Genomic DNA, 23,775 nt, shown 5'->3' with positions numbered 1-23,775 from the left:
ACGTGCATCATCAAAGCGCTCGTCTCCTTCGTGCGTTTCCCATCACTGGCTAAACCAACCACGCGGAGAACATTGGGCAGGATCGTGGGGCATTCACTGTACGCGATTCGTTTAGCCGGGGATCGCAAAGACACAAGTTCGACGAGAGCCGTGGAGATGCACTTTTGGTTCTGCTTGTTTGGTTCCATAGCCTGGTAGCGCCGGCTACAGAGGGACTTCATGGGGCCCTTCAACGATATTCGCTCGGAATGTGTTTCACCTTACAGGAGCTTACTGGCACTAGTAGGGACCCAAGTATAAACCTTTGCATCGCATATCACCCGGGCGAAATATGCTGAGTCACTGAGCACAGCGGAGCAACAGCGCATGCTAAGATGGCGTTCCACAACCCATCAGACAAAGATTGCAGCGCGCAAGAGGCAATTTTTGCAAAGGTCTATATTCACACGCAACGGCACTGACCAGAAAACTCTTTTCGTGTAGTGTAATTTCAAGGACAAAAGCGAGCGTTTTCTTTCAGTCTCTCCTTCGCAAGACTTGGTGACGTAAAAAAAAAATTTGTGTGTGTGTGTGTGTGTTTATTTAGCCTGAACTTAGTCTGCCTCCACTGGTGACTTGTCTCTGTAGATGAGAAATTTAGCCAGTGCAGTACAACTGCTAGACTGGGGTCTTTGACGTGCACCACACAGTAGCGACACACGACCGCACGCCGGTACGATGCTCATTCAGATCGAAACGGTCAGGGGCTGGGGATTGAACCCAGGATCCCCGAGTTCTGCAGCGCGAGCTTTCACTCCGCGTGTGGTCGTGTACCACGACGGCGTGAAGCACGTTAAAAACCCCAGGCTAGCGGTTGTACTGCACTGGCTAAATTTCTCATCAACAGCGAGTGACTAGTTGCATCTTTGAAATGGCTGACCAACTACACGCTGTATAAATATCCCCACAACCCCAATTATTATTAGCTTTCGCTCCACGTGCTTCGAGCTGGTGTGCGCAAGCCTAGTGCCACTAAATAAGCTGCGCTTCCGAGTAAAGACACTTGGCCATATTGTGGCTTAAAATAATGGTTGCCATTTACCTGAAAGTTGATCTAAAATCACAGCAAACGTTTTTCCGGCCTCAACAAATGTTTAAACAGTTCACGATAGAGAAAAGCGATATTACATAAGCTTCCTAACAGCGAATCTGATGCTGAAAAAGTCGCACATTTTAATAACGACGATCGGCAGTTGCGTCTGCTCTGCACAAGCACCAAAATGGCGGCGCCCACAACATTGTCGGGGAACAGAGTGCCGATACTCCAAGCGCAGCTCATTTGCTCTACGCTAGCCCACTCGGCCATCGATACCCAATCTTGCTGACGTAGCTGGGGGTCGCAGTACTCCCCAGTGACGATATTTGTATGCAGCTCATATATTGGAGCGGAGCATTGCATGAGCACTCAATTTTGGCTCGTGAAAATCGACAGCTCGAAAAGCATTCGGGTAGTGGCCCGTGTTCAATCGCTCTAATGACGGCATTGGCCCGAACCATAACACTTTCTGGAACACAGCGCGTGTCTGTGCTTTGCTAACCGCAGCGCGTGGATATAATCAACATTGATGGTTTTTAATAGGCTCCAGATCACGTGGCCGCTTGTTCTGGCTACGTATTGAAAGAGGAACGCTGCTCGCCTTTCTCAATTTTTTTTCTGCGAATTCTATTGCGTGCGATAAAGAACGAACGTGTGCTTCATATATCATTAACGTCAGGAATTGGTTCTAAGCGACATCTGCGCAAAGCGATAAAAATCCTTGCATCGCACTTCTCAAGGGTCCCTGGTAAGAGCCAAGGAAAACTGAAAATGCAAAAAAAAAACATTGAAGGCGGTGGGTGAAGAGGAATAGAAAGAGGGAGCATGAAAGACAAAGTATACTATAATAATGTTAATCTCTCGAGCATACGTTATACCCTACTACCTTACTATTATTATTACTCCATTTCCAGGCACGCGCACCTCCGTTTTTCAAGAGCCTCCCGGCTAACATCTCATATTTCGCCCTAAAAATTATGCGCGTTTATATATATATATATATTTTCCTCGAGTATTTTTGCAGCTTAAACGAGGTCCTTGCTTACCTTTCTGTGTTGTAAGCCCCCTTTCGCCTAAGTATGATAACCGCGGATTATAACCTAAGACATAAAAATGTAAACAGTCAGGTGCGCGAGTTCCAGTTTGCACAAAACAAAAAAACAACGTGAACATGACGTCAGTTTTAGTCGGGTCATTTATACCGCTTAGTTTTTATGTTAGAAAAATGATTTTGAGACACATCTGTATTTTGCGTACGTACACACTGAGAAACACTGTTATCAAAAACAGGACATGGGAGCCTTTCTACACTTCACTAAAGCAAAATATCCATGGTCACCAAAATATAAGACTTAAGTTATTGCATTGAATGATAACCTTACGCGCCACACTAGTGTTTTGTTTGTTTTTCTTGCGGGCGCTAAATTTCAGGAGAAAGAACGGCAAAAACGAGTGACAACTTGTTCACGCTAACAGTGCCCCGTAATGTACGTTTTGTACTTCATAGTCAAACGCGCGACACTATGGGATTGAACGTTTGAAGGCAAATAGTAATAGAACGACGCGAGATTTTATTTCGCGCCGCGTCTATTGATTTTACTCCTCTTGATCGTGCGCAGATATAATCTCTTGTTCTTCTTTTCTGTCGGATAAATTTCGCTTGGGTTTATAATATGCGGTGTCACCGGAGGGTAAACACAGCTATTTGTTCCGAGAAATGTGCAGGGGCAAATTAAATTACCCATATTTTTCAGACCTAACGATAGTAGCAAGTGAATACATAAAGTTTAAACGGTAAAAAAAAATAGTCAATCCCTCGCCGAGCTGGTGCATTAATTTTTTTTTTCTTGAACAAAATAGTACTCGTAGTAGCAACGGCACGCAGCGGCGCAGTGGGAGTAAAAATAAAAAAAGGAAGTCTTGTTTTTTTTCTAATGCGATGTTTATACACTCTAAAAAAAGTCTGTGCGTCTACTTTCACGCACAACACTCGGAGAGCCAATCACCGCAACTTACGGAGGCAGATCAGCGAATGACGATACCGGAACATATGTTTAGACCAAAAAACGCAGTCTGAGTTGTGACATTAAGCAATGCAAAATGTCACGCCTGCATTGCTTAATGTCACAACTCAGTCTGCGTTTTTTGGTCTAAACATATGTTTCGGCATCGTCATTCGCTGAGTTGCAACAAGACGGCAAAACAGAGACGAGAAACAAAATAAAGGTGAAACATAAATACCTGAAGTGAAACAATAAATAAAAGACGTTTTTATATCTCTGTAATTCGAAATTAGAGCGCAGCTCTTGAGGAGAAGGAGAAGGTCCGAAGGGGAGAGTATGCCACTCCTCCTCAGCCGTACCCTCTCCTCCTCTCCCCTCCTCCATCCCCTCCTCTCCCCTCCTCCTGCAATTAAGTTCCCCCGCTAAATTTAGCAGGGAAAATTACGTAACATGACTTTGTGTCACGTCACCTATAAACAAATTCAGTTTCTCCGCTCGATTTAGCGGAAAAATTGACTTCACGAAAACTGGACACCAACTCACTTCTGCGCGAAATTCATCGGGGAATTGAATCGGTGTTGAGGTCACGTGACGTCAATTTTCCCGCTAAATCGAGCGGAGAAACTGAATTTCCCCGCTCAATTTAGCGGGGCATTGAATTGGTATAGAGGGAACGTGACGTCAATGTTCTCACTAAATTTAGCGCGGTTAGGCCGACGCCGTGAAACACGGAAACAGGCGCCAAAAAGCTGCGTTCTAAAAAAAAAAAAAAAAAAAAAAAAAAGATTACATAAGAAAGTTACAGAAAAGAATATGGACACTTTTCTGGCAAGTGCCAGGTTTGAGCCGCCAGAACTGATCTCGTGCTTCATCAAAATGCTGAGACGCTAAAAACGTAATGACAATTTGACAAAAGCAAGAACGCGTTGGGGACAAACGCATTGTTGTCTCGAAAAAAAAAAAAAACAATAACCCGTGGTTCGACCACAGTAATAAAAAAAAAAGGAGGCAACTAAATGAAACAAAAAGTTTAGGTTATTTCTACAGCTCCTGAAAGCCATATACGGGTTCAACATGGGCAGTGTTACTCAGCTCTATCCGCGTGCAGTTACTGAGAGGCATGTATAGAGGGGGGTAGAAATGACGGGAAATTTAAAGGGAAGCTGAAAAGTTTCTTGGAACAAAAACGAGTTAGAGCTGAGTTCTAGAGTATCCTGTCCTCCTTTTTCTCTCTTCTTACACTTTTTCTTTCAAGTTTCCTTCCCAGTCTCAGGATTTTAACATCATGATTATACAGAGTGTTTAGGCTTTGCCCACTGTTTTTAAAATTCCTCGAGTGTCACGCTAAAGCGGTCTTCGCAGGTGTGTTATGCACCAACACGGGGCACTGACGTCACGCAGCAGCGGTGGCGCTGCTGTCGATGCCGCGCATGCGCAAATGTATCACTTGACGCGGATCTGGTTCCTCCGCAGTGCCCACACGTGTTGCGGGCAAACGCAGACTTCTTTGTCAACGGCATGTCGATCTATACGACCAAAACGACAAAATGAAATCCACCCGGATTCACCAAAAGGTGCCCTGAGAGGGTTTATGAGATGGCTCAAATGTGGCGATAACTCGCTCTTCGGGCTCTAAGCATCGTAGAACGCTATGAATATTAACGATGCGCGGCCGATTTTTCTATTAAAAAAAAAAATATCAGGAAGAGCATTGTACCGGCAGCCAGGACGACATGTGATCAACGAAAACGCCGTTATTACACAATGTGCATACTATTGTGGATGATAAAAGCAAAAAAGAGTAGTCGAAAAACGGTAATGTTTCGCGAAGAGGGAACATAAAAACACTGCAATATTCGTCTAAAAAACAACGCACTATTTTTATTAATTTTTTTCCTGAGAGTGATGTGTTTTGTCGACAGCTCTCGAGCGCGTTCTCGCTGGGTTGAATCGTAGTCCGGGCTGTATGGACCATGGAGTTAATATATTATATACGCTAGAAATTCAAGTGGCGCTAGTGTTCTGTGGCAAATTAAAGCAGACAGCAACCAGTGGGAAGTTGACTTCCGGTAATGCATTTCTATGGGAAAAAGCGAGTGCCTTTTCTCCCCGAGCTTGATTATAAGAGCAACGTCACAAATAATTCGTACGTACTAGATTAGAATCTCCGCCTTTAGAAGCTCCGCCTTCAGCACGAGCTCGCTGGCCTCGATGAAATGTCAATAGCTTTTCATCTGACTTTCTTTAGACTCTCTATCGACTTGCTTTTAAATATTGGCCCACTTTGTAATAAAAAGTAAACAGACTTTCTCTCGCCTCCTAGATGCCTTTCCTGTTGCATTTGAACTGAAAAGCTAAAGCATTTCAATACAAAAAGTACAGCCGTTTAAAAAGAAAAAAAAAAGTTTTTTACGGATTAGCTATTCATTCAACAAAGTTTTGGAAGCTTACTACGGTTTTCCACTCAGCTCCAAATTGGCTACAAGAAAAAAAAATAACGTAAGAAATACGCGATTTTTTTATTTCGCTTTGGATTATGTTAGGAAACGGTGTCCCCGCGGTATTTGAAAGCATTACTACATCTCACAACTACGTATTTAAAACGAACACAAACAACATGAAGCATTGAACTCCTGAATTACAGCCCCGTTGACTGCTCCAGAGCCTTATATAGCCTACATATTAAAGGTAATCATTTTGCCGGTCACTATCTCATCACTTATTAAGGTTCCAAGGATGAGATCTCCTTCTCGGGAATCTGCCAAAGATAAAAAACAGTGTTCCAAAGTTTGTGGACGATATCTTTTACTAAAAGTCATTATTACAACTAATAATAATTCGCCGCAGTCGCTAAAACAACATCCACAAAAACGGCTCCTAGAAGAAATGTTATCGCTTCTCTGCAAAGCACCACTCAGGACGAAGCGAGTCAAGGCAGTTTCTCGAATTCAAAATAGTTTTTTTTTTTGCTCTTCTTTACTAGTTAAGTAGTTTAATATGGTCATTAGAGTCACTATGGCCACTTACAAAGTGAGAACGGAAGGGCTTGTCTTTCGAACGGCTGGCCTCCAGCACGCACTCCATGCCTTCCTTCGAGGTGCACGAACACCGAAGTGTTGTCAAGGGTAGTAGGCTCGCGCTGGAGGCGGGACAATTGAAGCTGCTCCCTGCCGTTCTCACCTCCTCAGAGATGGTAGTGGTGGTATAACTTTATTTACAAAAGGTTAAGAAACCAACGAGTCCAGGGCTTCTCCAATCCGGCGGGCACGCTGAACGAGCTCACGCTGGTCCACGAGCTCTGGGCCGGACAGGGCCGCCTCCCAGGAGGTTGGGGTAGGGGAAGGAACGGGAGTGATGCCCCTGCCCCGGAGGGCTAGGGCATTCCAAGACGGTGTGGTAAATTGTGGGGCGGGGATTCTCACATCCCGAGCAGGTGCCCGAGTAGCGGGTTGGAAAACAACGGCTGTTATGAAAGAGATTAGCAAAGGAAAGACTTTGGATTTGCTTCCAGTCCATCGCCTCGGCCCGGGTGAGTTCGGGATGGGGAGGTGAAGGTGTTCGGCAGCTAGCACGGTAGTATTTTGTGACGAGTGTTTATGTGACCAGGATGGCGTCTTTATGTGTTGTGGGTACATTGGGGTCGGTCGTGTCCTGTTCGGTGTTCGTGTTGGGACCCTCCCACTCCGTCCCCTCCGGCAAAGCCCGATTCATAGCTGCAGCTCGGGCAAGCGCATGAGCGCTCTCATTGCCGGGTAGACCGGAGTGTGCTGGGGCACACAGAATTCGGATGTCTGGTGTAGAGGACCGGTCCTTGGGTATTGCGTTGATTATGTGTGCCGCGCGTGGTGAGATAGTGTTCCTCGCATACGGGGGACAGGCATTTTGGGAATCGGTGATGATCGTAATCTTGTGGGATGTGTCGGTGTTGTGTGAATTCTCAGAGACGTTTGAGAAACTTAGTGATTTGTGACACTTAGTCGAAGTGTATTATTCAATAAAAAGTCAACAGAAAGTCTGTAGCTTTTCTACTTACACTGGCTACAAAGAGTCAACTGACCATTTTCAACACGAAGTAAACAGAACGTCTGCAGTCATTCTGATGACACTGTCAACAGGAAGTTAGCAGAGAAATATCAACGTAAATCTAAGAGCTTTTGCCAACAGCTTTCTTTTGACTCGCTGAAGAAATTCCTAAGAAAAGTTTGAACAGAAAAGTAGCAAACTTTCTGTTGGCCATGTCAACAGGAAGTCAAAGTCAAAAGGAAGTCGAGAGCTTTTTTTTTTTTTACTCAGACTGAATACAATCATTAGAAAAGTTTCAACACAAAATCAACAAGCTTTCTGTTGACCATGTCAACAGGAAGTCAAGGTCAAAAGAAAGTAATCAGAGTCAACAAGAAGTCAACATTGCTTCAATAAAAATTCAAAAATAAGTTTTATAGGGGCTGTCAGCGCGAACAAGGCGTCGGCGCTTTCCAGTCAGGGGGATATACGTGCCAGACGAAAGAAGGACATGTGAAAAACCAAAAGAGACGGCAACAACTACGCAGTAACACTGGATCAGTAGTTCCTTGTGCATGCAGACGATCAAAATAAAATGAAGGCCACGTAATATAGTCCGATTTGCGAAAAATAAGTACTGCTTTATTCTTTCTGCTCATGAATATGTGCGAACATGCTTGCTCTGGGTTCAAGACATAACCCGCACACTCGAAAGCTTTAGAAATAGACAGAAGCCGGAGAACAGGTGCCTGATAAAAGTTGCCTGATATACGAAATAATAAGAAGGTACACCTTTTATAGCCCCTATATTTTATTCTTTACGTTTCGAATGCATTTTAACCGCTCGTAAAGATGCACGACGGGAATATTTTCACGTAGTGACAAGACAGGCATATAAACAACATATAAGCACACCGAAATGCTGGCGAACCTTGAACACACTCTATACTAGTATTCCTTTCGATTGTTATTTTGCTTGGAATCGTGGGTCGTTTTTACATGCCTGCTATCGAACGGAGGTTTGGGCCTGAAATATATCGAAGTTTAACGTCGTTCAGTGGTAAAGAAAAAAAGCTGTAACTAAGGCAATTTCACTTTCACAACGTTAATAAAGATACATACTATTCGGTACGGCCCAAATGAGAAAAAAAAAAGTTATCTACGTCATTTTCGGTCGAAGAGGCAAAATGCACGCGCGTTTTCCCATAGCATTCAATTTTCATTCCGGAAGTCGCATAGACACTAACACCAGTTAGTGTCCATGCGGCTTGCGTCCTCGCTCGCTTGGCTGACGGCGGTCCTGGTTTCGAAACATGCTCCTCACATCGTCGGAGATGACCTCGGTGTCTTGCGATCTTTGGCTACGTTTCCATGAATGCGATCGTAGCGCATCGAATCGAGCAGGGACCAATCACACGCGGCCTGTCTTCTTACTTCTTCCTCTTCTACCCATCTGCTACCAATCAAAATGGTCAAATCTCGATTCGATGCGCTACGGCCGCATCCGTTTCTGCGTTTCCATGAATGCGATCGTAGCGCATCGAATCGAGCAGGGACCAATCACACGCGGCCTGTCTTCTTACTTCTTCCTCTTCTACCCAACTGCTACCAATCAAAATCGTGAAATCTCGACTCGATGCGCTACGGTCGGATCCATGTAAATGCAGCCCATGTAAATGCAGCCTTTGACCGTTTTTATAACGGGGAAATCGGCCCCGTATCGTCATGATTTAGGGATTTCTAGGACGCGTAGAGCCGGCAGAGTGAGTTATCGCCATATTTAGGCCATCTCAGAAGCCTCCTCGGGCAGCTTCAAGTCCGGAACGCAGCCAACGCTACGGGCTGACGGGACCGACAAAACACGCGTTAAAAGCGCACGTCCCTGGAACTTCGCTGCACATGATGGGTTCAACAATGATAGAAAGATTAAAGAAACATGACGTTCTTGACGCTGTATGATAGGCCCCATCAACTCGTAATTTCGGCTGCGTTTAATCGTCACGGTAATTTTAATAATCAACCATGAACTTTTAGCTAACTTCTTAATTTAAAACAGAAATAAAGTTATAGTTCCAATTTAAAAAAAAACTTGCGGAGCGCTATCAAAAATCACTATATTAGTAAATGTTAGACAGACTCGGAAGCGTGTGGAAAGCGCCGTGGTGCGCTAAAGCTACCGCGCACTCGTGCAATTGGCACGGCAGGGCTACGGGTGCGAAAATGCGGACGATGATCCTTTCATCCGCCTTATCCGAGATCATCCTTTTTGTCCGTTTTGCCCGTTCACTCAAGTCTCAAGCTGACCGTCGCTTCGTTCAACCTGCTCAACCTCGCGTGTGATGAACCTCAACGTCGTATATAGTTGTTTCACGCTTAAAGCCGTAATCCCACCGCTAATTACTAAAGACAACTTGCAGACACTGTCTTGGGGCGCGTATCTTCCTTGTATGATGATCCTGCCATCGAGGATCATGAAAAAAATGTATGTCTGCAGATAATTATTTCATCGTGTCTGCGGACAGTGTCTTTTGTTCTTACGTATGAGCGATTTGAGTGCAGCTTACGGCAAACTTTATGCTGCGCCTGGAGTTTACAAGCCATAGTCGAAAGCGATATAGTGCGCGTTCCCATTTCTATCTCTACATGTAGAGTTTCTGCACCCGCGGCTTTTGTCATTTTTTATCTTTATCTCGTTTACTATACTTCGTTTCAGCTGAAGTCCGAACACAGCCGACGCTACGAGCTGATGTGAAAAATCAGACAGTGTCAAGAGCGCACCATCGTGGTGTTCGTCGTGTTTCTATTTATTTGTTTATTTAATATACCTCCCTTTCGGGCATTGTATGAGGGAGGAGTACACGTTTTTGACAAAAACATTAAAACAATCAATTTCGTACATATTTGCTTAAAGACAAGACATAATGCAAATATACCCACTCAAAAAAAGTACATTCGTACACAAACAAAAATAACGTAATATACCCACTCAAAAGAAGAACACTCGTAGAAAAACAGGGAGCACCGTGCCAACCAGGCTACAGGAAATTAAATCAAACTATCTTCGCACATGAAAAACAAAAAGGACACCATCTATGACTCATTCCTGAGAAAAGTGGAACAAACGTTCACTTGTAGATTTGAATTTATTTTTATTTGTTATATTTACAACGTGGTGGGGCAACCAGTTCCTCTCTGTAATTGCGAGCTGTAATGGCGAGTAGCAAAATTGGTTCGTGCGATAATTTGATAAGCGAATTTTGTGAGGATGATCGTGTCTGGAAAAGATGCGATGAGGGGGAGGCAACAAGCGTTCCTTAAGGTTAAGATCAAGTAATAAATATTGCGGACGAACGCCAGACGGGAGACTTTGCGCCTGGCGTCTAATAAAGGTAAATTAGCCCTTTGTTTTAGCACCGAAACGATCATGTAAGGTGAATAGTCACTATATATGAAGCGCGCGGCTTTGTTTTGAATTTTTTTCTATTTAGGCAAACAGGTAATCCTGGTGGGGAGACCATATGATGCTGGCGTATTCAAGCTGAGATCTGACAAAGGACCTAAAAGCTAGCAAACGAGTTTCAAGGAGAGATAAATACAATTTCCGTCTGATGAGTCCAGAGGAACGACTTGCATTCCCAACTATTTAGTTAATATGATCGTGCCAACTATGAGTATCGAAAATTAAAACACCCAGATACTTATATTTATTTACCTTTTCCAGAGGAACACCGTTAATAGCGTAATTGCAACTGATTGATGATTTTTTTGTGGTCACAGTCATACATTTGGTTTTGTCGATGTTAGTTCGCGTCTGCCACCTGTTGCACCATGAATCAATAGAGTTCAGATCGCTTTGAAGTGTACAGGTGTCGGCTGTATGTACTATCTCTTTTACAGCACACAATCGTCAGCGAAGAGCCGATTCGATGAAGAAATGTTAACAGGGAGATCATTTATATAAATGAGAAAAAGAAAGGGTCCCAGCACGGAGCCCTTGGGCGCGCCAGACTTAACATCAGTGCTTGATGATAACTGATTACAAATTGCAACGGATTGGGTTCTTTTCGTAACGAATTGTCTAATCCACAGTACAAGTGCGTACGTGTAAAGTCGTCGCTGAACCATTTGTAAAACAAAAGGGTTAGTGACTTGCACTTTTAACGCTGCTTGGTTGGCACCATTAGCTTGTAGCCACGGCTGCGTCTGTACTTAAGTTGAAACGAAGTATAGGCAACGGTGAAATAAACACGAAAAGCAGCATGGAGTCTTTGGCAGGCGGGGTGCACCTTTTATTGAGGCCGCAATAAATCCGCTGCAGATAAATTAATTTATCGCTCGTGTGTGCACGCCTTTTTTGTATCTGCACGTTAACCACCGTTTTTTTTTTTATCGTTGTTTCTGCGTTTGCGTTTGTTGGGGAAATCGGTTAAATCGTGGGATCTGTCTCGCGGCACTTTTCAAATTGACAAGTTGATTGGATTCCTACTTGGACCAATATAGGCTACTACGGCCTTCAGAATTTAAATGGGCCAACTTTGATCTATTTATTGCTTTACTTTTTTTTTCTTTTAGGTTTGTAAAAAAGAAATACGTACGCGTGCGTTTGATGGTTGGCCGATAAAACAAAGTACTTTGAGCGTGAGGATTTAGACTTCCAATTTGAGTGAGACTGCCACCTTTGGAGCCTTGGGGCCTTTAAAATAACATTTATTCTAAATATGTTTACCTCCTTTTTCAATAAAGCTTTCCGAATGGAGCATCAGCAGTCATGTGGAATATCTATACTGAATGCTCATTTCAACAGAAACGCGCAAATAGTTCTCCAGAACAAAATGTCAAGTTTATGGTCTGTAATTTGGGCGCTCATTTTAGTGTGCTTCCGCCGCTTCATCGTTTCGTTTCGTATTTAACGTTTCGTTGTTAAGTTTCGTACGTATTTAGCGGTGCGACTTGTGGATCACAAAAGGGATTAAACGCGCTCGTCTGAATTTCAATTTTACGAGGCTTCGGGTGAGAAGAAAGAGAGCGAGCGTGATCTATGAAGCGTAAAATATTCCCTGCTCGCGGAACCACACTGAAAATTGTATTATCCCACAGTTAAACACTACACGTTATCTATACCCAACTTTAATGCTTACAAGTTAGCAATGTCGAGTACCCGCGTCCACAGCACCCTTATCTTGAGTAAAAGCTGTTAGATCGCTCCTTTCCCGAAATTTAAATTTTAACAGAAAGGGCGTTTACTCCTCCTTGTAGCGTATCCTCCTTTTTTTTTTTTTTTTTAAGGGTTTTTCAATTGAAGGAGTTTAGGGGCACAGGGCGTGGAAAGCGTCTTTGGCTGGTGTACTTAGCATCTTATTCCACCCGTATATCAAAAGTGGTCCCAATCTGGAAGAAAATGACGTCACAAAAGCCGAAGTGTCATGCTGTCGGATGCCGCAATCCTGGTGTTTTGGTCGTAGAAATGCTGGTAAAAAGAGCGCGTTGTCGCTGTCGTCCCGGCGGCGACTGTAAAGCTAAATAGCGATCTGCAGTGGAACAGGCGTCTGCAACCTTCACCACCGCTGCTTTCACACCGCCAGGATCGCGGCCGGCGACAGCATGAATCTTCTGTGACGTCATGAAGCGGAAATCTAGGGGCCACATTTTAGGACGCGTTAAACACATCAGTCGGAAACGCGTTCCAGCCACCCTAGTTTAAAAGGTTTCGGTCTGACGGGCGTAAACAGCGTTCCGGCACTTATCACCCAGAGATCCACCGCGCATGCTCAGAACACTTTCCACAGCCCGGTAGATGAGAATGGCAGGGCGCAGAAGGCGAGTTGTTGGAATGGTTTATAGACAGTTTATCTTGCCGGGTGCTAAGCTTGACACACAAAACTCGATATATACAGTTGTACCTCTAAATCCGGACTTACTGCGTTTCACTTCTTAATTCACACTTAATAAACTTCGGCCCACCAATTCCGACCTAGTACGTACTATATGCGTACAAAGCTATAATTCCTAAGCTAGAGCTTTTCTAAGGTATGTTCGCTAAACAGAAACTGCGAAGGTTGGTTCGCTAAGCTCAATGTTGCTAAGATTCTATGTTAAAAGAGATAGTGATGATACAATATTGCGATGATGTTGATCCTCGATCCAGAATGTCGTCAGGATGTTATTCACTTTTGGCTCAGATGGTTTTGATGTGCATCAAGAGTCGTAGCCAGTAGATGGCTCGAAGCTCTGGCGGGGAAGTGACCCAATGGCTCGAAGAGGGGGAATGGGGTCTGTTAGGGACAAAGGATCTGTCAGAGAAGTGAGTAGTTACCCATGAACATGTTCAAAAGTATGTTCAGGGGTGGAATAGCCCCCGAAGACCTGGCAGTGGGGGCAGCCTGGCCGCTGGGTGATGTGATGATGGAAAAGGTCACAGGGAAGGGAATTGGTCTGCTCTTAGCTGGGGATGGCTGAGTCTTCTCTGGGCGTCGTGTGTGTACTGAGTGGTAGAGAGCGAAAGTTGTACCGCAGCGCGGGGACGGTCATGACGTTCTTTCTTGCATTGGCGTGTGACGTCTTGTATCGTTGGAGCCGAAGGCCAGGGGCTGCCGGGACCCGCATCTGGGAATGAAGCGGAATGATCCGCCTCATTCCCAGAGCGAGCGAGCACGTCGGCCACGCACGCGCTCGCTCGCCGACGCGCGTGGCAGGAGGGAGTTTTCGTAGACCGCGTTTCCCCCTCCGGGGCCGTCCGCAACGAAGCCGCTACTGCGTCTCCGCGCCCATGGCCTTGACTGTAGAGTTCCGAGTATCGTAGCGGGTTGCGGAGGGTGTTGCGGGACGGCGAAAACGATCTACGAAAACTCCCTAATATAACCCGCGTATAAAGCATGACCGATATGAGGTATGTGGTTGGGCTGGTCGGGGGCATTCATCATGGCGATGCTGAATCACATTGGAGATATGTTGGATCCCTGTGGCGTGCCTCTAGTTAGAGGGTATGGGTCTGATAGTTGTCCCACACTGTCTAGGACCCGTTTAGTTCATTCCGTAAGAAATGCCTGAACGTAGTTGTATAAACTGACGGAGATCTTGAGTAGTTTGAGGTTTCGGAGGGTGCTGGAATATTCAACGTTATCGAGAGCTATTCTTATATAGACTGATAGTAAGTAGGTGCGCTTAGGTACTCCTGAATTGCAGTTCGTAGCCAAAGCGCAATGTGTTGGGTACTCATGTGGCGTCGGAAGCCTATTTGGGTAGACGGTAGGGGGTTATTGTAGTCAATGTGCCATTCGAACTGCTAAGTCGGTCTGCCAAGCCTATCAGCTAAGCAGCTGGTCTGAGGCTTAGCGCTCGGTGTGCTAAGCCTCTTTGTTTAGCCAACCCGTTAAGTTTGTCTGCTTAGCTTATCTGCTAATCTGGTCTTTCGAGCCTACCAGCAAAGCCAATGGCCTAAGGCAAAAAAAAATGTTGCAATGACAGTTATCTAAAAAATATAACTAGGTACTAAACTACGTTTTTCCAACATATTTTTGGCAATACACGGCGATATACCGGATTGACCATCATGTGCTAAGTTGCTTCTTCTTAAAGACTTCATAAACTTTGCCCAATCTAAGCCTCTATTCAAATATGCAATCCGTGTTTTACATCGGGCGCTATTTCTTGCATGCGAGCTTTTGGGGAGCGTCGCTATACTTCGTTCGCCTCTAAGCTGACAGTGCGGTGGAAGCTACAAGCACGCCGAACCAATCAACTGCCTGCTTTCATCCTCTGACACCGCGCTCTCTTCGCGGGGGTATAGGTGGGAGCGTGATCATGCGGTGAAGAATAGACGCACGACTAGTCCGACCACTGTGTACCTTCCAGCGCGCTGTCGGCTTAGGGCTAAACAGAAGAACATAGACCCTACGACGCTTCACGACACAGGGACGAAGACGTCGCGTGCCAGTGTTCGCAGCCTCGGCAACGAGTTTCAAGCAATTATAATCTTTGTCGTATCCCACGTCGTGATTCAATGCCACCAAGAATACAAGGCCTGCGTGTGACGTATTCGTTAGTGGATCCCTGACCCCGCGTCGCCGCAAGGCGACGACGATGGCTTCGCCGCTTGCTGGCGTCGTGCTCGTTGTGAGGTGCTGGAGGGAGCGCTTTCGGTGATGCTGACGCATCCTAGGTGGCGCTACGTGGTTCCACTAATGATGACGCATGAGCGGGGAATGGCGTAGGCCTTATCCTTTATAGGCACTATTGCATGAACCAAGAAAATCGGCTCTCCTGTCTCCTTAGCCGAGCCACTAATTTCTCCAGGGAGGTATCACCTGATTCTGGAAGCCTTCGACGTATACACCTCGCTTAAATCTTTGACGCCTAAGTTGTACCCAAAACTTCTTTCAAAAAATAAAATAAAAGTTAAGGAAAAACGGGGAGACGAGCACGTGACAGAGAATCAAGGCAATACTAAAAAAATGGTCCGATAGCCACACGTGTGCACGAAAAAAGAAAACAAAGCTAAATGTCTGGATACTTTGAAGTTAGGTGTAGTGCGTTTTCTTGTTTTTTTTTTCTTTGGTTAAAACATTTAATATACTTACACCAATTTCTTTGTTTAACTGTTGTTTTAATTTTTTTTTACATTAGACTAGCCAGGAAAACTGTTCCAATATTCTTTTTTTTCGCAAACCTTTATATCGTTGGATTAGCTATCAAACTGTCATAACTTTCTGTTGCAAAAGCACCGCTCAAGTCTCTTGGGAGTTGCGTTTCTGCAGTAAAGAGGCCGGGCACATCTGGCGTCTTCAAGTATTTTTATAGGGTTTCTTTAAATTTTTTATTTTTTTCTGATCCTGATGTCACCTAGGATGAAGCGCATTCGTTCTTGACACCTTACGTACATTTTTTTTTTTCTTTCTTAAAAAAGTTTAATCTAAAGGCCCGTTCACACTCTTGCGACCTCTTAAACCTAGGTTCCTTACAACTTCTTAAACCAGAAAACACACTGGTGCCACCTATTGGGAAGCAGTGTAAACTCGGCGGTCCGGCATATTCTTTTTATTTCTCGCGCATTATCCTTTCTTTTTTGGCTCGAAAAACTTTTGTCAATGTTATAAACGAGCCTTCCTATGGGTATTACGCACATTTGACCTCGGAAATCCCGCAAAACCTTCGCTCTTGTGAAATGCAGTTCCAGGGTCACCGCATAGATGGCGCCACAATGCCAGTTTGTTCCCTCATTTTAAAAACATTTAGCAAGTTTTAAGAGAACTCGTCTCTCTCAGTCGTACTCGGTCGCACTCGGTCGCAAGAGTGTGAACGGGCCTTAAAGTGAAGACGACGCGGGTGATTGTGTTTCCCAAGTTTCGAGATTATTGTTCAGGTAATATGTTGTCTCCAGAGGCTGAAGTTTGTACCTATGGAACAATAATAAACCAACCCTTTGTCTCTTGCCTGTCATAGCACTATTTTTTCTTAATTTCGCAAAATAACAAAAGACAGTAAGAGAAATAACTTTTTTTTTATAGTAGCGAGATTACAATTGTTCAGAGGTGCAAGGACACTTCAATATATATATATATATATATATATACATTTTTTTAAAACTGTGATGCGAGCGGTCTTGAAACATTGTTGCACTGTTGGATCGGAATGAGATGCTACAGATTCTACATGCTATAAAAATGCGCTGAATGAAACTCATTTTTTGAAAAGTGCACGGTTCAAAAGATATTATATTTTAAGCCATTTTTAAAATAAATGTTTAACGGAGGTTCTAAAAATTATGGCACAATGGCGGAATACGTGGATTTAGGTTATTTTTCATTTTTATTCGTAATTGATATGTGCATCACTGTACGTATTGAACAAGCATGGCCTTTTAGTTCACAGACGCGTTACGAATCGCAGGTTAAAACAAGGACGACTTTATTGTATTTTAGGCTTTATTTCGAATTCTTTTAACTATAATGAATAATAATTAATAACGCAGTATACTTAGAAGAAACATTATCGGACTCAGAACGACAGAAATAAAAAATATTATGTCTGAAGCCAGGTTTTAGCATTATTATGCATTTTAATTAAGGTTCTCTACAAATGCCACGACACCATATGGACCAATAAAAGTTTTAACAGAAAATTCAACCATAGCGTTTCTGTAAGCGCCAAACCTCCGCTAAATATGCGCTTAGATTTTAAACGAAAGCATAGTTTTAACTTAATCGCAAAGCGTGTCGACTGGGAAAGGTGCATTAAACCTAACTGCCAAAAAAGTGGGATGCGCTCAAACTGCAAAAATGTTCCAAAAGCCGGAATTCATGGGAGACGAAGCGTCTACCCATAAAGTGTTGACATTGTTATATAAGTCGGAGGTATTTGCTTTGTAAGCGCTCAAACTGTAAAATTAAAGTGCACTATAAAATTAAAATAATGTAGCATAACAGAAAAAACCGAAAGTGGTGCTCAAGGTGCACACGTTAAATACACAGGTACAGTGGCAAAAGGAAATGGTTAACTAGAACGATAGGGACAAAACACATAAAGGGAGAAACTGAAATACACACCGCTGACTATCAACTGAGTCCTTTATACTTTCTCTTATCACTCCAACCCAAAGATTCACACCTAAAGTATTTTGAATAAATTACCTAAAATTAGGTAGGGTACATTACACTACTAAATTAAATTAAATGATTAAATTTCGTCACTCACACCACTCTGATCAAACCCACAAACCACGACCGGCACATATTCCTCTTATTCTCTTTCACGGGGCCGTGCCACATAGCAAAGTGACGAAGGGCATGCTCACGCAGTCATTGGTGCTTTCCTCAATGGCCAGGGCCTCGAGAATCTCGCGCGCAAAGACATTTCTGCGTCTTTTAAGAATAACAACGCTCCTAAAACATGGGCCGCACTCCACGTGCGGCAATGGGCTGCAAGGTGCCCAGCCAACACCACCTAGACAGAAGGCCTCCACACGCGTCATCATAGTCAGATCGATCGAGGCGAGAGATTGGGCAGGAGTGCCGCGTCAGTGTTCGGCTGCGGCTCGTGGCCAATCAGTGCGTCGAAGGTCGGGCTCGGGTCCGATAGCCGACCGAGCGCGATCCGACTGTGATGACGTTTCATAGAAGAAGAGGAAACCATGCGGAGGCCTTCTGTCTAGGTGGTGTTGGCCCAGCCCCCGTGCCCTGCACCCTTCTAGCTTACCGTTTCCTTTTGCATTATGTACAAACTAGCTCAACTTCAGCCTGTTATACAGTGACACCCTAGTTTGTAATCAGCAACATGAGAACAGTCACTCGGTTGGTAAGATCGCAGAAATCAACGCACAAATATAAACAAAAGCTTTAAGCTTTTTGTTTTTTTACTAATTTTGTGCAGTTACGGATTTCGCATTTTCTGCGCTGGACCAACATTCCGCGGATTACTGCTGCTCAAAACCGTGTTGTTGTTTTTTACCTGATTGTCGGGAAGTACGAGGGTTGAATATTTGCCAACAAAGCAATGATCTAGTTAGATAACACGTCCAAATAAACAGAAAAAACGACTTTCATTTTCAATGCGTGCACATTCTTCTTTCTTTTCTTCTTACCATGCATTTAAGCGCACCCGACGCTGATGTAGCTAATGGGGCCAATCGGGCCAATCATGATTCGCCGAAAATGCAACGTCTTGGGATCCGTCTTCATGTGCCTGCGCCATCACCGATTAATTCAATCAAGCGCAGTAAATGCGCCACGATTTTGCACTTTTAGGCTATCTCTCTGTGCGTTTTAGGCGCTCAAGTCGCTCGGACTTATGGCGAAACGAAGTATAAAGGGATATCTCTAAGAGCGCTTAAACTCGGTCACAACATCAAGGTCGTAGTGCTGAATATTTGGCTTCACCTAAATGAGGCCAACGCCGTTTTTAGGTAGAAGACGAGTGATGCGTCGGCGTGTAAACCCGTGTCCTGACTGTCCGAACGCTGACGCGAACAGTCAGCGTTCAGCGAAGAAACGTTTTCGACATTATATAGAGAGTTATATACTTAAAGAAACGCATCAGTAAACATCCCACTCGCATTGTGTAATGAGGAAAACCGATGGGGCAGTCGTGACTGCCGGTGTTGAACGAACGGTGTGGCTGTTGAACAACGTTTCTATTCACCGATCGGGAATAGTTTCTGAACGAGCCCACAATCCTAATCGTTATTGTACTGAACGTCTTCTGGTATCCCTCCTGCGAAATTTAATTTTCAAACGGTATCTTTTTCTGTGGAAGCATTGTTGATAGCTTGTTCATTTCGCCATTTATATTTGACCATTTATGTCCGCGGAATTATTAACTCTGTCTCCACCCAACCTACCTTCTTGTTTGTAGTTTTTACATTATAATTTGTATATTTTTTCCACTATTAAGGTGCGCTTGTTCGAGCTGTTCACTCCGAAAGCACGACTGATTTTTTTTTTTCTTTAAGCACGACAAGCAACACTTCCTCGACGCAGGCTCGGTTTTAAGGAGTCCGCTTGTCGTCATTTTAGCGTGGACGTAAACAGCAATAGGCTCAGTTGCGAAAACCAACAAGCGATAGGCGGTTGCAAGTCCCCATACATCACAAAAAAATGGGTGAAGATCACTGAGCGTCAGGGCGTTCATTACGTTTACGTAGGGAACGCCGTCATACTCATGCTGCATTAACCGGTTCCCTCGAGTCCTCAACATTATATAGTTAAAACAACCCGGATTCTGTCATTTCAGTAAATACCTTACCGATCTCTATTAGGTGTGAAGAAGCAAGGTGCATTTCCGGTCTTACGAAGAGGCCTAGCGACCACCGCCAATTGAACAAAGCCTGTATCAAGTAGTTCAACTTTAATATCAGAAACGCGTTTCTACCACTGTCAACCTTGCGGATATTACTTCATTCGTCAAAGCGGCGAGTTCCGTCACATGCATTGTTTTTTGTTTTTTTAGAGCACAGCTCTTAGGCGCTCGTTTCCAGCTTGAGCGGCGGCGCCGTCGCCGTCGTTGTCGGAGTAACCGCGCGCGTTGCGTTATGGGAATAATGCAAGCGGGCATAGCCGCGTGTTGCATTATGGGAAAACTTCCCCGCTAAATATAGCAGAAACAATTTTCCCGTTAAATTTATCGAAAAATTTTTCCCCACAAAATTTAGCTGGAAATTTAGCGAAAATTTCCCGCTAAATGGGATGGGAGCAGAAGAGGACGAGGGGAGGGGGAGGAGGGGCATACCCTCCCCTCCGTACCCTTCCCTCCTCCACCTCAAGAGCTGCGCTCTAATTCGGCATTACAGAAAATTGTAATCGTCTTTCATATACATATTTATTTTTTATATTTATTATTTTTAGAGCGCAGCTCTTAGGCGTTTGTTTCCGGTTTGAGCGGCGTCGCCGTCGGCGTAACCGCGCGTTGCATTATGGGAGGTTCCCATGATGACGTCTCACGTTACATCACGTGTGACATCACAAAAGTCACGTGCGACCCTTGTGATCTTCAGATTGAGACATATAAGTAGGGTTCCGTGTTTTATGAGTTTATTTTTTTGCTCCAAAATCGGAGATGGTTTCTCAGAGTTTGCTTCTTTCCGCAAATAAAGTCTTTCAATAGGAAGTTTTCGTAGACCGCGTTTCCCCTTCCGCTAAGCTCTCCGCAACGAAGAAGCCGCTACTGCGCCTGCGCGCCGGTAGCCTTGACTGTAGAGTTCCCGGTATCGTAGCGGGTTGCGGATATCGTTGTGGGACGGCGAAAACCACCCACGAAAACTGCCTTGTGTATATTAAAACAAAAATTCTGGAGATACGTTTTGGACAGAAAGTCGGTATTTATCGGGATCTACTATAGAGAAAATCGGCAGGGAATGTGCGCGTCACCATTGTACCTAAACAACGACCCAGGACCGATAACATCAAATGAGTTAAGGGGTGTGGATAAAACCAAAAAGAGCAACCTTGCTGAAGTACGAGTGGTGTTCAGGGTGGGTGAAGAAAAAAATAAAGCTGTAGTTAAACATTTGCCTGAGGCTGAAAGAATAAAACACACATTTGGGACGGACTACCAAATGTGTTTTTGTCTTTCAGAGTCAGTTATTGTTAAACCAACACGCTTCTCCGTTTTATTTGCCAGATAAAAACTTCTTTCTGTGAAACTTTTTTTTTACATTCGATGACCGCTTTAGTGCAGGGTTTTTCAGCCTTCCTCGGTTTTCATAAAACCGACCTGGGGGCTAATTTTGGGAATGTATCAATCTATACCAAGAACACGGAGCCACACATGTATTGCATCCTCAATACGCTGATTACATGCGGCTTCATTCGAGATCGAGATCAAGCTCTTTTTGCCAATGCACAGCCAAAATGTGTTCAGCCGTAAAGCTGTTTTACACTCCAACACGATCCGCTGTACCTTGTGACCTATCACGATAACCAAAACTAAACACATTATTGTTTGCTATTCATTCACCAGCGATCTATGATAACTAGTTTGGCAACATCGACCATGCGTCATCAATGGTAAATCACCGTTTCATGTAAAGAAAAAAATACTATTTATCAGAGTTTGAAGCGAACGATTAGACGGGATAATTTAACTTTCGTCTGGCTTTATTTATTTATTTTTTTAGAATTGACTAAAACAAAACAAAAACTAAAGTTCGATCTTCTTTCCAAACGCATCCATCAAAAAGTTTTGCAAACAAAAAATTGCTGTTTTGATTATTCACGGGTGCTATGATGTGAAACATCGAACAAAGAAAAATTACTGTTTTGCACGAACCGGCGTTAACGAACGTTGGGGTCGCCTGGTATTCATCTCGGCATGTTAATCAGATTCACTTGTCATCTCGGCCAATAGTACGCGCTATGCAGAACACTCAACGATCCAGATCTTCCTAAAAAGAACCTCAATGAGAAATCGAAAAACACGCTATACAATTCAAGCCAAATAGAACGGAGTACACTTCAGCCGTTCATTGTCGCTGGTACTGCCAATTTCCGTGTAATTTTGTGTATTTTTGTTCGCTATTTTGCTTCACAACAAAAGAAAATAAATGCGGTGTACTTCGTTACTTTCAAGTCACGTTAGCACAAAAAAAGCAATAAAAACCCGTTTGAATATTGAAATATTGACTATGCTTATATACTGTGCTTCGTCTAACTATTCGGAAGCGTTAACTGTCATATTTTTCTAGGGAAATGGGTTTTAATTTTTGCAATTTCGCGACTTTAATGAAATTAGTGTTCTCGCTTAATCATGCCTGGCAGGTTTTTTTTTTTTTTTAAATAGTATTTTTTCGTTTACTTTACGCAATTGATATAATGATCCACGTTCCCACAGTAAGAACGTTGGCTTTATCGCAAACTTCATCGAATAAACTCTTCCCGTGGTTTGGCATTTTCAAACGTGATTTTTTTACTCAATTAACTGTTTTTTTTTTACTTAATAACATTCGGCCCAATTGTATTACGCACGTAGAGAATGTTTTTTTTTTTTTTAATATTTTTGATGTCATAACTAACAAATGACACTTTAAATGAATAAATAGTTTCTTCGGGGATAACGCTATCGATCGCGACGGGCGTCAGGGTAGAAAATGTCAGAAGATCGTTAACAAACTAATTAACTAAGGTTCGCAAACTATTTTTTTTTTTCATTATTCATCTTTCCCCTTGTGGTATACTGTCGTCGTGGTGAGAAACAAATCCCAACATAGAAAAAAAACAACGCCGGTGTATTGCCTTGGTAGCGGCAGTCGACGATCATTCCGGTGCATCGCGTGCCTGGGTAGCAAGTCGTCTTCTTCGAGCTACCCAGTCAGCTTTTATATTTTCCTACCACCCATAGCTACCACCGGAGACGATACATGAGTCAGCGGCAGTAGGCGATGACACTGTGGTGGCTGTGTTCCTTATCGGCCACGCAGTGTAGCGCGCGTCCGTGCTTCGCCGGAGTAGACGACGACGAGGCGAAGGCTGCGCCGAAATCTACCGAAATGGTGGGCATTCGCAAATTTCAGCGATGGTGGTACCGGGGTGTGAGAATCACGCTCTCTGGCTCCTGGGTGATCGGCTTCACAATAAAAGGGCTCACCTACAACTTCCTGACGTGAAAAAATGAAGAAAGACTCTAACACTGCTCGCATGTAGTAAAACTGGAATTACTTACGCTTCGCAGTCCCAGCCTCGTACTGCTGTTCTACGACGATCATCCAGATGGCAGCCATTTTGGCAGGCGCTAGTGCGCCCCCTATAGGTCGTGAAAGTTGCGAATGGTGGGTCGCCACATTCCCTCGTTTCAATCAGTGATCTACCACCCGCCCTCTTAAATAAGCGAGAAGCATTGTTTTATTTATCGTTACCTAATTCTGCTTTAATAGAGAGTTTTAGGGAACCGTTTTTGCACATCCGATACGGTCGATGGGCCCTCCGGTACGAACTGCGCATGCGCCTGTCTTCTGCGATTTTACCGTAATGCGCTGGCCGAACCGTAAGGCACGACCGGCACGGCCAATGGCCGACATGGACAGTCTCGCTTGGTGAGCAAAACGGCTCTTTCGCTGGCGGAGGGAGCGTGCCGTGGCTCCAAACATGAAGAAAATAACTCGTGGCGGTGCCTGGCAGGAGCGCCATGTGTGACAGCAAATCAATAAAGTTTAAGTCAGCAAATAAGAAGAATAAAAACCAAAACGCAATTCGACTTCTTTAATTGAAATAA

Source organism: Ixodes scapularis, unplaced genomic scaffold (assembly GCF_016920785.2).
Source record: "Ixodes scapularis isolate PalLabHiFi unplaced genomic scaffold, ASM1692078v2 PGA_scaffold7__128_contigs__length_106722199, whole genome shotgun sequence".
Lineage (NCBI taxonomy): Eukaryota > Metazoa > Arthropoda > Arachnida > Ixodida > Ixodidae > Ixodes > Ixodes scapularis.
This window is presented reverse-complemented; position numbering follows the sequence as displayed.